At 43.8% G+C, this 13,914-nt stretch overlaps 1 long non-coding RNA gene across 1 annotated transcript in view; it reads right to left on the reverse strand.

Annotated features, from left to right (window-relative positions):
* The window catches only part of LOC149977361 (uncharacterized), a 290,909-nt gene that overhangs the window by 85,878 nt on the left and 191,117 nt on the right, over positions 1-13,914 (reverse strand). The gene's annotated exons all lie outside the window — the stretch shown is intronic.

A 13,914-nucleotide genomic window follows, 5' to 3' on the forward strand; every position in this document is an offset into this window, starting at 1 on the left:
AATAACTTCACAGATCTTCATTGTAAAGGGTTTAAACACTGTTTCCCAATGCTTGTTCAATGGACCATAAACAATTAATGAACCTGCACCTGTGGAATGGTTCATCTCTAGGGAGATGTCGAACTTCACCAGCAGCCCTTCCTTCAAGCCCTTGTAGACGTTGGACAGCCCCTCGTCCATTGCTGTGTAAGCCTCTAAGGCCTTGCCCGTGAGCAATGGGACAAGTCTGCAGGCCTACTCTACCTCCGGCCACTGCCACGTCTTGGCCATGCACTCAAACCTCAGCAGGTAGTTTTCAATGTCCTCCCCATGCTGGTATGAGGGCATCTTTGGCTCCTTCCTCAGGAATGCTGGAAGATGGATGTTTACACTGCTGGACTGGTGTCCTGGTGCTGGGGCTGGGGCTGGCCTCATTACTGCTTGGGGAGCCTTTGAGCCTTTATCGTCCTGGTGTTGGCAGACCCAATCTTGGGCTCTCACTGATGAGTTCCGCTTGGTGAGGAGCTGTGAGGATAGATTGGCGTAGACTCCGTAACTCCTGCTTGAGGTCTTCGTCCCTCCTCTCAAGGCAGGTGATCAGTTGCTGGAAAAGGGCTACCATGGTTGGGTTCTGGTCCCCCAACTGTTCCTTCAGTCAGATGGTCTTTTATGGCTGTATCTGCTGGTTCAACCGGTAGCTCAAACGGTTCTGCTTGTGTTTGGCCACTTGGTCGGGCTCCTAGTTTCTCATTCTTGACCTCTCCTTCACCAGACGATTCCATGGTATTCCACCCCGGTTCAACTTCAGGTACCTTTTCTAACAGTTGATGCTGCTGCTGAGAACGCAATCCTGTACGCATTCCTTTACCTCTCTAGTTGGAAGTCACTGATTTGCGGCGCGCCATAACACCACTGCCACCATATGTCACGTAGAGTAGGCCAGAAGGCTATACTGGAAAACCTAACCTCTATCAAAATACAAAGATGGCGGAGCCGCAAAAGTTATTCTGTGCTTCAGGGTGTTTATTTACATAGTGATTCCTGAACAAAAACAACAGTACTGCCATCAAACGTATACCTTATGGGACAGCTAAACACAATGCTGCCCCATTCACAGCTCAATCCAAAATGGCCTCCCCATGAACTGAAAGAGAGGCTCCCTCAGAACAATTAACACTAATTAAGCAATTACCTAGTCAAACCTACATTTTCCATTTAACTAAACAAACATACGAAAGTATATACATTGCAACATGTTTATGAAACAATATCACAACATAACATTTGCAAAATTACATCACTACTGACAGTGTCTTTCAATATGTACATTTACATTAATGAGCCATTTGGGAGAGGCACTACAAAGTCAGCCCAATTCTCTTTGCTCGGGGACTTATGCATCATACCCGGAAGCTACAGAGATGGAGAGAGAGAGAGGAACAGAACTAACAAACAACGCGCTCATCCATAACATCGATAAGTAAGATACATTTTACTTGTATTATATATGAACATTGACATAAGTGTGAAATGTATGTACTAAAACAGAGAAGTTAACTTGTGTGTCGACCCACATTGTTATCTTATAACGGAGCAGGGAGGAGTGATGAATGTGTGCGTGCGTTAAAGAACCAAATGCTGCCCGCGGCCAGTGACGCACTTCTACGTCACAGAGGGCGTTTGGATGTACTGCCAAGTTCTCTAAATTGATGTTGGAGGCGGCTTATTGTAGAGAAATGAACATTAAATTCTCTGGCAACAACTCTGGTGGACATTCCTACAGTCAGCATGCCAATTGCACACTCCCTCAACTTGAGACATCTGTGGCATTGTGTTGTGTGACAAAACTGTACATTTTAGAGTGGCCTTTTATTGTCCCCAGCACAAGGTGCACCTGTGTAATGATCATACTGCTTATTAAGATTCTTGATATGCCACACATGTCAAGTGGATGGATTATCTTGGCAAAGGAGAAATGCTCACTAACATGGATGTGAACAAATGTGTGCACAAAATTTGAGAGAAGTAAGATTGCAAACAATGTAAAGTATGTAAGGGTAGGTGTAATCTAGAGCCAAACGTGTTGATTTTTTGCAGAGGGTCCCTGGTTCGCGCCCGGTCGTGGAGAGGGGACGGACTAAAGTTATACTGTTACATATGTCCCTAATGTCTCTTGCTGCGTGAGTTCCTTACTGAACCTCCCATACTGTCCCATGTTGTTGCTATACAGCATCCAGACATATCTACACTGCTCAAAAAAATAAAGGGAACACTTAAACAACACAATGTTACTCCAAGTCGATCACACTTCTGTGAAATCAAACTGTCCACTTTGGAAGCAACACTGATTGACAATCAATTTCACATGCTGTTGTGCAAATGGAATAGACAACAGGTGGAAATTATAGGCAATTAGCAAGACACCCCCAATAAAGGAGTGGTTCTGCAGGTGGTAACCACAGACCACTTCTCAGTTCCTATGCTTCCTGGCTGATGTTTTGGTCACTATTGAATGCTGGCGGTGCTTTCACTCTAGTGGTAGCATGAGACGGAGTCTACAACCCACACAAGTGGCTCAGGTAGTGCAGCTCATCCAGGATGGAACATCAATGCGAGCTGTGGCAAGAAGGTTTGCTGTGTCTGTCAGGGTAGTGTCCAGAGCATGTAGGCGCTACCAGGAGACAGGCCAGTACATCAGGAGATGTGGAGGAGGCCGACCAGCAGCAGGACCGCTACCTCCGCCTTTGTGCAAGGAGGAGCAGGAGGAGCACTGCCAGAGCCCTGCAAAGTGACCTCTAGCAGGTCACAAATGTGCATGTGTCTGCTCAAACGGTCAGAAACAGACTCCATGAGGGTGGTATGAGGGCCCGACGTCCACAGGTGGGGGTTGTGCTTACAGCACAACACCGTGCAGGACGTTTGGCATTTGCCAGAGAACACCAAGATTGGCAAATTTGCCACTGGTGCCCTGTGCACTTCACAGATGAAAGCAGGTTCACACTGAGCACGTGACAGACGTGACAGAGTCTGGAGACGCCATGGAGAACGTTCTGCTGCCTGCAACATCCTCCAGCATGACCGGTTTGGCGGTGGGTCAGTCATGGTGTGGGGTGGCATTTCTTTGGGGGGCCGCACAGCCCTCCATGTGCTCGCCAGAGGTAGCCTGACTGCCATTAGGTACCGAGATGAGATCCTCAGACACCTTGTTAGACCATATGCTGGTGCGGTTGGCCCTGGGTTCTTCCTAATGCAAGACAATGCTAGACCTCATGTGGCTGGAGTGTGTCAGCAGTTCCTGCAAGAGGAAGGCATTGATGCTATGGACTGGCCCGCCCATTCCCCGGACCTGAATCCAATTGAGCACATCTGGGACATCATGTCTCGCTCCATCCACCAATGCCACGTTGCACCACAGACTGTCCAGGAGTTGGCGGATGCTTTAGTGCAGGTCTGGGAGGAGATCCCTCAGGAGACCATCTGCCACCTGATTAGGAGCATGCCCAGGCGTTGTAGGGAGGTCATACAGGCACGTGGAGGCCACACACACTACTGAGCCTCATTTTGACTTGTTTTAAGGACATTACATCAAAGTTGGATCAGCCTGTAGTGTGGTTTTCCACTTTAATTTTGAGTGTGACTCCAAATCCAGACCTCCATGGGTTGATAAATTTGATTTCCATTTATAATTTTTGTGTGATTTTGTTGTCAGCACATTCAACTATGTAAAGAAAAAAGTATTTAATTAGAATATTTCATTCATTTAGATCTAGGATGTGTTATTTTAGTGTTCCCTTTATTTTTTTGAGCAGTGTATTTATAAACCAGCCATATCCAGATGCTGAATTATTCAGACGTAAAGCAGACTTTTCTCTTTTAGGATTGTCTCTCTGGGGACACCGTAGAGCACTTTGCTCTCCATTCTGCAGCCCTTTACTGTATGTGAGAGGAAAAAGTATAGAAACAGCTATGCTACTGTAACAGTATAACTTTAGTCCGTCCCCTCGCCCATACCCGGGCTTGAACCAGGGACCCTCTGCACACATCAACAACAGTCACCCACGAAGCATCGTTACCCATCACTCCATAAAAGCCGCGGCTCTTGCAGAGCAACGGGAACCACTACCTCAAGGTCTCAAAGCGAGTGACGTCACCGATTGAAACGCTATTAGCGCGCACCACCGCTAACTAGCTAGCCATTTCACATCGGTTACACTACAAATAAACCCAGATGTATTTTCCACTCGAGGAAGTTATTTATTGTATATTGCATATCACAAACACTTGTCTCATTGGTTGTCAATATTACAGAAATTTCAGCTAGATACACATCAACCAGCTGTTTCTGACATAATATTTGTGATCTGTAATTTAAGGCCATGTGGCAAACAATAGCGTGAGCACTGGGGATGGAGGTGTGATCATGCGGGGCAGATGAGATGTAGTCATTGTTCGTGTGAGTCTGTAAATTGTTGTTTGTATCTGGAGTGAAAATATATAAATAAAATAAATACACACGTCTCATTTTCAGCACCAATTTATGGATTAAAAAATGTTCTGATCTTGTATATTATTTAGGTTAGGAAAGTATTTATGAATATCCAAAAACAGATTTGGAGAGCCTTTACACCTGAAATATACACTACCGTTCAAAAGTTTGGGGTCAATTAGAAATGTCCTCGTTTTTGAAAGAAAAGCACATGTTTTGTAATTTAAAAGAACATCAAATTCATCAGAAATACAGTGTAGACATTGTTAATGTTATAAATGACTATTGTAGCTCGAAACGGCTGATTTATGGAATATCTACATAGGCGTACAGAGGCCCATTATTAGCAACCATCACTCCTGTGTTCCAATGGCTAATCCAAGTTTATCATTTTAAATGGCTAATTGATCATTAGAAAACCCTTTTGCAATTACGTTAGCACAGCTGAAAACTGTTGTCCTGATTAAAGAAGCAATAAAACTGGCCTTCTTTAGACTAGTAGAGTATCTGGAGCATCAGCCACATAATTTGCGGATCATTTGTGGATTCGATTGCAGGTTCAAAATGGCCAGAAACAGACCTTTCTTCTGAAACTCATCAGTCTATTTTTGTTCTGTGAAATGAAGGCTATTCCATGTGAGAAATTGCCAAGAAACTGAAGATCTCATACAATGCTGTGTACTACTCCCTTCACAGAACAGCGCACACTGGCCCTAACCAGAATAGAAAAAGGAATTGGAGGCCCTGGTGCACAACTGAGCAAGAGGACAATTACATTACAGTGTCTAGTTTGAGAAACAGACACCTCAGACACCTTTTATTTTGATTGGCTTGTCTGAGATATCGCTTTTTCTCTACCATTACTACTGTAGTCACTACTGTAATTATAACCAGTCACTACAATTACTACTGTAGTCACTACCACTACTATAACCAGTCACTACCATTACAACTGTAGACACTACCACTACTATAACCAGTCACTACCACTACTATAACTATAACCAGTCACTACCACTACTATAACCAGTCACTACCACTACTACTGTAGACACTACCACTACTATAACCAGTCACTACCACTACTATAACTATAACCAGTCACGACCATTACTACTGTAGACACTACCACTACTATAACTATAACCAGTCACTACCACTACTATAACTATAACCATTCACTACCACTACTATAACTATAACCAGCCACTACCATTACTATAACCAGTCACTACCATTACTATAACCAGTCAATACCATTACTACTGTAGACACTACCACTACTATAACCAGTCAATACCATTACTACTGTAGACACTACCACTACTATAACTATAACCAGTCACTACCATTACTATAACCAGTCACTACCACTACTATAACCAGTCACTACCACTACTATAACCAGTCACGACCACTACTATAACCAGTCAATACCATTACTATAACTATAACCAGTCACTACCACTACTATAACCAGTCAATACCATTACTATAACCAGTCAATACCACTACTATAACCAGTCAATACCATTACTGTAACTATAACCAGTCACTACCACTACTATAACCAGTCAATACCATTACTACTGTATACACTACCACTACTATAACCAGTCACTACCACTACTATAACTATAACCAGTCGATACCATTACTACTGAGACACTACCACTACTATAACCAGTCACTACCATTACTACTGTAGTCACTACCACTACTATAACTATAACCAGTCACTACCACTACTATAACTATAACCAGTCACTACCATTACTACTGTAGTCACTACCACTACTATAACTATAACCAGTCACTACCACTACTATAACCAGACACTACCATTACTACTGTAGTCACTACCACTACTATAACTATAACCAGTCACTACCACTACTATAACTATAACCAGTCACTACTATAACTATAACCAGTCACTACCACTACTATAACCAGTCACTACCATTACAACTGTAGACACTACCACTACTATAACCAGTCACTACCACTACTATAACTATAACCAGTCACTACCATTACTATAACTATAACCAGTCACTACCATTACTAGTTTAGACACTACCACTACTATAACTATAACCAGTCACTACCATTACTACTGTAGACACTACCACTACTATAACCAGTCACTACCATTACTATAACCAGTCACTACCACTACTATAACTATAACCAGTCACTACCATTACTACTGTAGTCACTACCACTACTATAACTATAACCAGTCACTACCATTACTATAACTATAACCAGTCACTACCATTACTAGTTTAGACACTACCACTACTATAACTATAACCAGTCACTACCATTACTACTGTAGACACTACCACTACTATAACTATAACCAGTCACTACCATTACTACTGTAGACACTACCACTACTATAACTATAACCAGTCACGACCATTACTACTGTAGACACTACCACTACTATAACCAGTCACTACCACTACTATAACTATAACCAGTCACTACCATTACTACTGAATGTCAGGCCTGCTCCCGCTCCCCCTGTCTGGCACTTGAGGGCGCCAGGCAGCCCATCATTACACACACCTTTCACCATCGTTATGCGCATCAGCACTTCATGGGACTCACCTGGACTCTACTAACTTGATTGCCTACCCAATATCTGTTTCTTGCTCAGTTTATTCCCCGTGTTTGAATTAATGTTTTGTTCCCCTTGTCCAGATGCTGTCCTTGTTGTGTTTCATGTCCGTTATTGATTAAATATTCACTCCCTGTACTTGCTTCTCGTCTCTCAGCGTCTGTCCTTACACTGAAGACACTACCACTACTATAACTCTGGCCTGTGTTTATCGGTGTTAAATTAAGGGGAGGAACATTTACATCAGGTCCTCAAATCTCTACGATCAATGTAGGACAGGGATGAAGCGCAGCTTTGAGTCTGTGGCAAAATATAAACAGCTGAACACAAACTTTACCCATTCTAATCCAGCCATAGTCTGATATAAACTTCACTCTGCCTTACGGGTCCTTTACCTGTAAACAGAACACCCAGAGGGAGCAAGCTTAAAAAACTTCTCCAGCATCTGACCTCTGACCAGCAGCATTGACCATCTGAGCCAGACAGCTCCAGTGTTGTTTGGTCTATCAGTTGTCTTATCCAGAGCGATTTACAGGGTACATCGACAGATTTTGTCACCTCTTTGGCTACGGGATTCAAACTAGCACCCTTTCAGTGACTGGCCCAACGCTCTTAACCACTAGGCTACCTGCACACCAAACAACCATTTCTCTCTCTCCACCACATGGCACCAAGAAGTCTCAAACATAATGAGGGCTAGCCACGGCCTTCTTTTTATCAATTCCTAACATGAAATTGCCTCAGAGTATTCCATTCCAGAGGGACATCAGAGACTGTAACGTTCTTTGCTTCACGGAAACGTGGCTCACTGGAGAGACTCTATCCGAAGCGGTGCAGCCAACGGGTTTCTCCACGCATCGCGCAGACAGAAACAAACATCTTTCTGGTAAGAAGAGGGGCGGGGGCGTATGCCTTATGACTAACGCGACATGGTGTGATGAAAGAAACATACAGGAACTCAAATCCTTCTGTTCACCTGATTTAGAATTCCTCACAATCAAATGTGGACCGCATTATCTACCAAGAGAATTCTCTTCGATTATAATCACAGCCGTATATATCCCTAAGGCTAATCGTACATATCCCTAGGCTAATCTGAAAACAAGACTCCCTAAATTTTATCAGCATATCAATTGCGCAACCAGGGGTGGAAAGATCTTGGATCATTGTTACTCTAACTTCCGCGACGCATATAAGGCCCTGCCCCGCCCCCCTTTCGGAAAAGCTGACCACGACTCCATTTTGTTGATCCCTGCCTACAGACAGAAACTAAAACAAGAGGCTCCCACGCTGAGGTCTGTCCAACGCTGGTCCGACCAAGCTGACTCCACACTCCAAGACTGCTTCCACCACGTGGACTGGGACATGTTTCGTATTGCGTCAGACAACAACATTGACGAATACGCTGATTCGGTGTGTGAGTTCATTAGAACGTGCGTTGAAGATGTCGTTCCCATAGCAACGATTAAAACATTCCCTAACCAGAAACCGTGGATTGATGGCAGCATTCGCGTGAAACTGAAAGCGCGAACCACTGCTTTTAATCAGGGCAAGGTGTCTGGTAACATGACCGAATACAAACAGTGCAGCTATTCCCTCCGCAAGGCTATCAAACAAGCTAAGCGTCAGTACAGAGACAAAGTAGAATCTCAATTCAACCGCTCAGACACAAGAGGCATGTGGCAGGGTCTACAGTCAATCACGGACTACAGGAAGAAATCCAGCCCAGTCACGGACCAGGATGTCCTGCTCCCAGGCAGACTAAATAACTTTTTTGCCCGCTTTGAGGACAATACAGTGCCACTGACACGGCCTGCAACGAAAACATGCGGTCTCTCCTTCACTGCAGCCGAAGTGAGTAAGACATTTAAACGTGTTAACCCTCGCAAGGCTGCAGGCCCAGACGGCATCCCCAGCCGCGCCCTCAGAGCATGCGCAGACCAGCTGGCCGGTGTGTTTACGGACATATTCAATCAATCCCTATACCAGTCTGCTGTTCCCACATGCTTCAAGAGGGCCACCATTGTTCCTGTTCCCAAGAAAGCTAAGGTAACTGAGCTAAACGACTACCGCCCCGTAGCACTCACTTCCGTCATCATGAAGTGCTTTGAGAGACTAGTCAAGGACCATATCACCTCCACCCTACCTGACACCCTAGACCCACTCCAATTTGCTTACCGCCCAAATAGGTCCACAGACGATGCAATCTCAACCACACTGCACACCGCCCTAACCCATCTGGACAAGAGGAATACCTATGTGAGAATGCTGTTCATTGACTACAGCTCGGCATTCAACACCATAGTACCCTCCAAGCTCGTCATCAAGCTCGAGACCCTGGGTCTCGACCCCGCCCTGTGCAACTGGGTACTGGACTTCCTGACGGGCCGCCCCCAGGTGGTGAGGGTAGGCAACAACATCTCCTCCCCGCTGATCCTCAACACTGGGGCCCCACAAGGGTGCGTTCTGAGCCCTCTCCTGTACTCCCTGTTCACCCACGACTGCGTGGCCACGCACGCCTCCAACTCAATCATCAAGTTTGCGGACGACACAACAGTGGTAGGCTTGATTACCAACAACGACGAGACGGCCTACAGGGAGGAGGTGAGGGCCCTCGGAGTGTGGTGTCAGGAAAATAACCTCACACTCAACGTCAACAAAACTAAGGAGATGATTGTGGACTTCAGGAAACAGCAGAGGGAACACCCCCCTATCCACATCGATGGAACAGTAGTGGAGAGGGTAGCAAGTTTTAAGTTCCTCGGCATACACATCACAGACAAACTGAATTGGTCCACTCACACAGACAGCATTGTGAAGAAGGCGCAGCAGCGCCTCTTCAACCTCAGGAGGCTGAAGAAATTCGGCTTGTCACCAAAAGCACTCACAAACTTCTACAGATGCACAATCGAGAGCATCCTGGCGGGCTGTATCACCGCCTGGTACGGCAACTGCTCCGCCCTCAACCGTAAGGCTCTCCAGAGGGTGGTGAGGTCTGCACAACGCATCACCGGGGGCAAACTACCTGCCCTCCAGGACACCTACACCACCCAATGTCACAGGAAGGCCATAAAGATCATCAAGGACATCAACCACCCGAGCCACTGCCTGTTCACCCCGCTATCATCCAGAAGGCGAGGTCAGTACAGGTGCATCAAAGCAGGGACCGAGAGACTGAAAAACAGCTTCTATCTCAAGGCCATCAGACTGTTAAACAGCCACCACTAACATTGAGTGGCTGCTGCCAACACACTGACACTGACTCAACTCCAGCCACTTTAATAATGGGAATTGATGGGAAATGATGTAAATATATCACTAGCCACTTTAAACAATGCTACCTTATATAATGTTACTTACCCTACATTATTCATCTCATATGCATACGTATATACTGTACTCTATATCATCGACTGTATCCTTTTGTAATACATGTATCACTAGCCACTTTAACTATGCCACTTTGTTTACATACTCATCTCATATGTATATACTGTACTCAATACCATCTACTGTATCCTGCCTATGCTGCTCTGTACCATCACTCATTCATATATCCTTATGTACATATTCTTTATCCCCTTACACTGTGTACAAGACAGTAGTTTTGGAATTGTTAGTTAGATTACTTGTTGGTTATTACTGCATTGTCGGAACTAGAAGCACAAGCATTTTGCTACACTCGCATTAACATCTGCTAACCATGTGTATGTGACAAATAAAATTTTATTTGATTTGATTTGAAGCACAAGCATTTCGCTACACTCACATTAACATCTGCTAACCATGTGTATGTGACAAATAAAATTTGATTTGATTTGATTTGAGTATCCTTGAGAGCATAGCTAAAAAGAACGCCCCTAGTGGGTATGGAGTGTGATTATGTGATTATGTGTTGTCTAAATACATCTTAAAAACTACAATTTCCTAACAATAGTCTGACACACAACCAAGGCCTACATGGTTCTTTAAATAGTTTTATTTGCAATGGTTTGAGTGGTGAACACTTTAAAACCTTCATGGAAAATTCAGTTTTCTGCCAATATAACAAACTATTTCCATCTATATATGTACATGGAAATGAAGAAGGACAGCATATCAAAAATAAGAGTGGTTTTGTGTGTTAACATGAACATAACAAGATAATAACAACTTGTTGTTCACTTGTAGTCCTAGTGAGTTACATGAGCGTAGCATGTCATGGTGCTTGTACACACGGTTTCATAATGTTACTCGTGCTGCATGCATTATGCACTCAACAGAATCAATTTCAAAAAGACGATATAGAATCATAGTATTCTGTTAAACAACATTCAGTTCTCTAGCAACAAGTTGAACATTGTATGAACTTTTTAAAAACACAAGTGAATACACAAGTTGTATACTGGAAAACTTACTACACAATTAAAATAGTTGTTAACTCTGTGTCTTATTGGACTGTTTACAATATTATTTCACATAATTCGTAATGACCGTGCCAGCAATAACTGAAAATAAATTAAACACTTTGATAAAAATATCATATTTTTGAGCACAGTAAAGTACATTGTTGATTATGAGAACGTATAAGAGGTACCTTGGCAGAGATACACAGCTGCATCACACTAAAAAGACTGCAAACACACACACACACACACACACTAGTGAGGGACAGAGATTTGAGGCTTCAATCTTTTTTCAGCATCGTCATCAAAATGTTAAACGTTTCAAATGAACATAAATATTCACATAGGAATGTAAAAACTTCATCACCCTTTTTATTCAAATGTAGCCAACTCCACCAGCGAACACTAAGCCTAACAACTAGCTATACCAGCTAATCCTAACCGCTAGCTACATCAGTTTCCCAAACACTAAGAGCTAGCTATACTAGCTAACACTAATAGCTGGCTATATCAGCTAAATCTAACAGCTAACTATACCAGCTAACACTAACAGCTAGCTATATCAGCTAACACACACAAAACATGTTTTATTTAACATTTATTTAACTAGGCAAGTCATCGAAGAACAAATTCATATTTACAATGACAACCTACACCAGCCAACGCTGGGCCAATTGTGCGCCTCCCAATCACGGACAGTTGTGATACAACCTAGATTAGAACCAGGGACTGTAGTGATGCTTCAAGCACTGAGATGCAGTGCCTTAGACTGCTGCACCACTCAGGAGCTATGCCAACTAACACGAATAGCTAGATATACCAGCTAACACTAACCCTAACAGCTAGCTATATCAGCTAAACCTAACCATAAGAGCGAGCAATATCAACTAACCCTGACCCTATCTGCTAGTTTGACCAAATAACCCTAATAGCTAGATATACTAGCTAACACTAACAGCTAGCTATAGCAGCTAACACTAACCCTAACAGCTAGCTATACTGACTAACCCTAACCCAAACAGCTAGGTATATCAGCTAACCCTAACCCGAACAGCTAGCTTTACAAGCTAACACTAAATCTAACAGCTAGCTATATCAGCTAACACTAAAAGCTAGCTACATCAGCTAACCCTAACTGCTAGCTATACCAGCTAACACTAACCCTAACAGCTAGTTAAACAAGCTAACACTAACAGCTAGCTATACTAGCTAACACTAACTATAACAGCGAACTATACTGGCTAACATTAACTCTAACAACTAGCTATACTAGCTAACACTAACAGCTAGCTATACTAGCTAACATTAACAGCTATATATACTAGCTAACATTAACAGCTATCTATACTAGCTAACACTAACCCTAACAGCTCTATATCAACTACCACTAAACCAAACAGCAAGCTATACTACCGTAGCAAACACTAACCCTAACAACTAGCTATACTAGCTAACACTAACCATAACAGCTGACTATACTGGAAAACACTAACAATAACAGCTGACTATACCAGCTAAGACTAACAACTAGCTAAATCAGCTAACACTTACTCTAACAGCTATCTATACTTACTAACACTAACTATTACAGCTAGCTATACTAACTAACACTAACCATAACAGCTAGCTATACTAACTAACACTAACACTGACAGCTAGCTATATCAGCTAACTCTAACAGCTACCTTTACCAGCTAACAATAACAATAACAGCTAGCTGTATGAGCTAACACTAATAGCTAGATATATACTTCAGCTAACCCTAATGGCTAGCTATACTAGCTAACACTAACTATAACAGCGAACTATACTGGCTAACATTAACACTAACAGCTAGGTATACTAGCTAACAGAGTGGTAGAGAGTGGTAGTGAGGGAGAGGGGTAGTGAGGGAGAGGGGGAGAGCGGTAGTGAGGGGGAGAGAGGGAGTGAGGGAGAGTAGGAGAGTGGTAGTGAGTGAGGGAGAGTAGGAGAGGGGTAGTGAAGGAGAGGGGGAGAGTGGTAGTGAGGGAGAGTGACAGTGAGGGAGAGGGGGAGAAAGGGAGAGTGGTAGTGAGGGAGAGTGGTAGTGAGGGAGAGGGGGAGAAAGGGAGAGTGGTAGTGATGGAGAGGGGGAGAAAGGGAGAGTGGTAGTGAGGGAGAGTGGTAGTGAGGGAGTAGGAGAGTGGTAGTGAGGGAGGTTGGTAGTGAGGGAATGTGGTAGTAAGGGAGAGTGGTAGTGAGGGAGTAGGAGAGTGGTAGTGAGGGAGAGTAGGAGAGTGGTAGTGAGGGAGTGAGGGAGAGTAGGAGAGGGGTAGTGAAGGAGAGGGGGAGAGTGGTAGTGAGGGAGAGTGGTAGTGAGGGAGAGGGGGAGAAAGGGAGAGTGGTAGTGAGGGAGAGTGGTAGTGAGGGAGAGTGGGAGAAAGGGAGAGTGGTAGTGAGGGAGAATGGTA

This window comes from Oncorhynchus mykiss, chromosome 15 (genome assembly GCF_057628025.1).
Source record: "Oncorhynchus mykiss isolate SJ-2025 chromosome 15, ASM5762802v1, whole genome shotgun sequence".
NCBI classification, from domain to species: domain Eukaryota; kingdom Metazoa; phylum Chordata; class Actinopteri; order Salmoniformes; family Salmonidae; genus Oncorhynchus; species Oncorhynchus mykiss.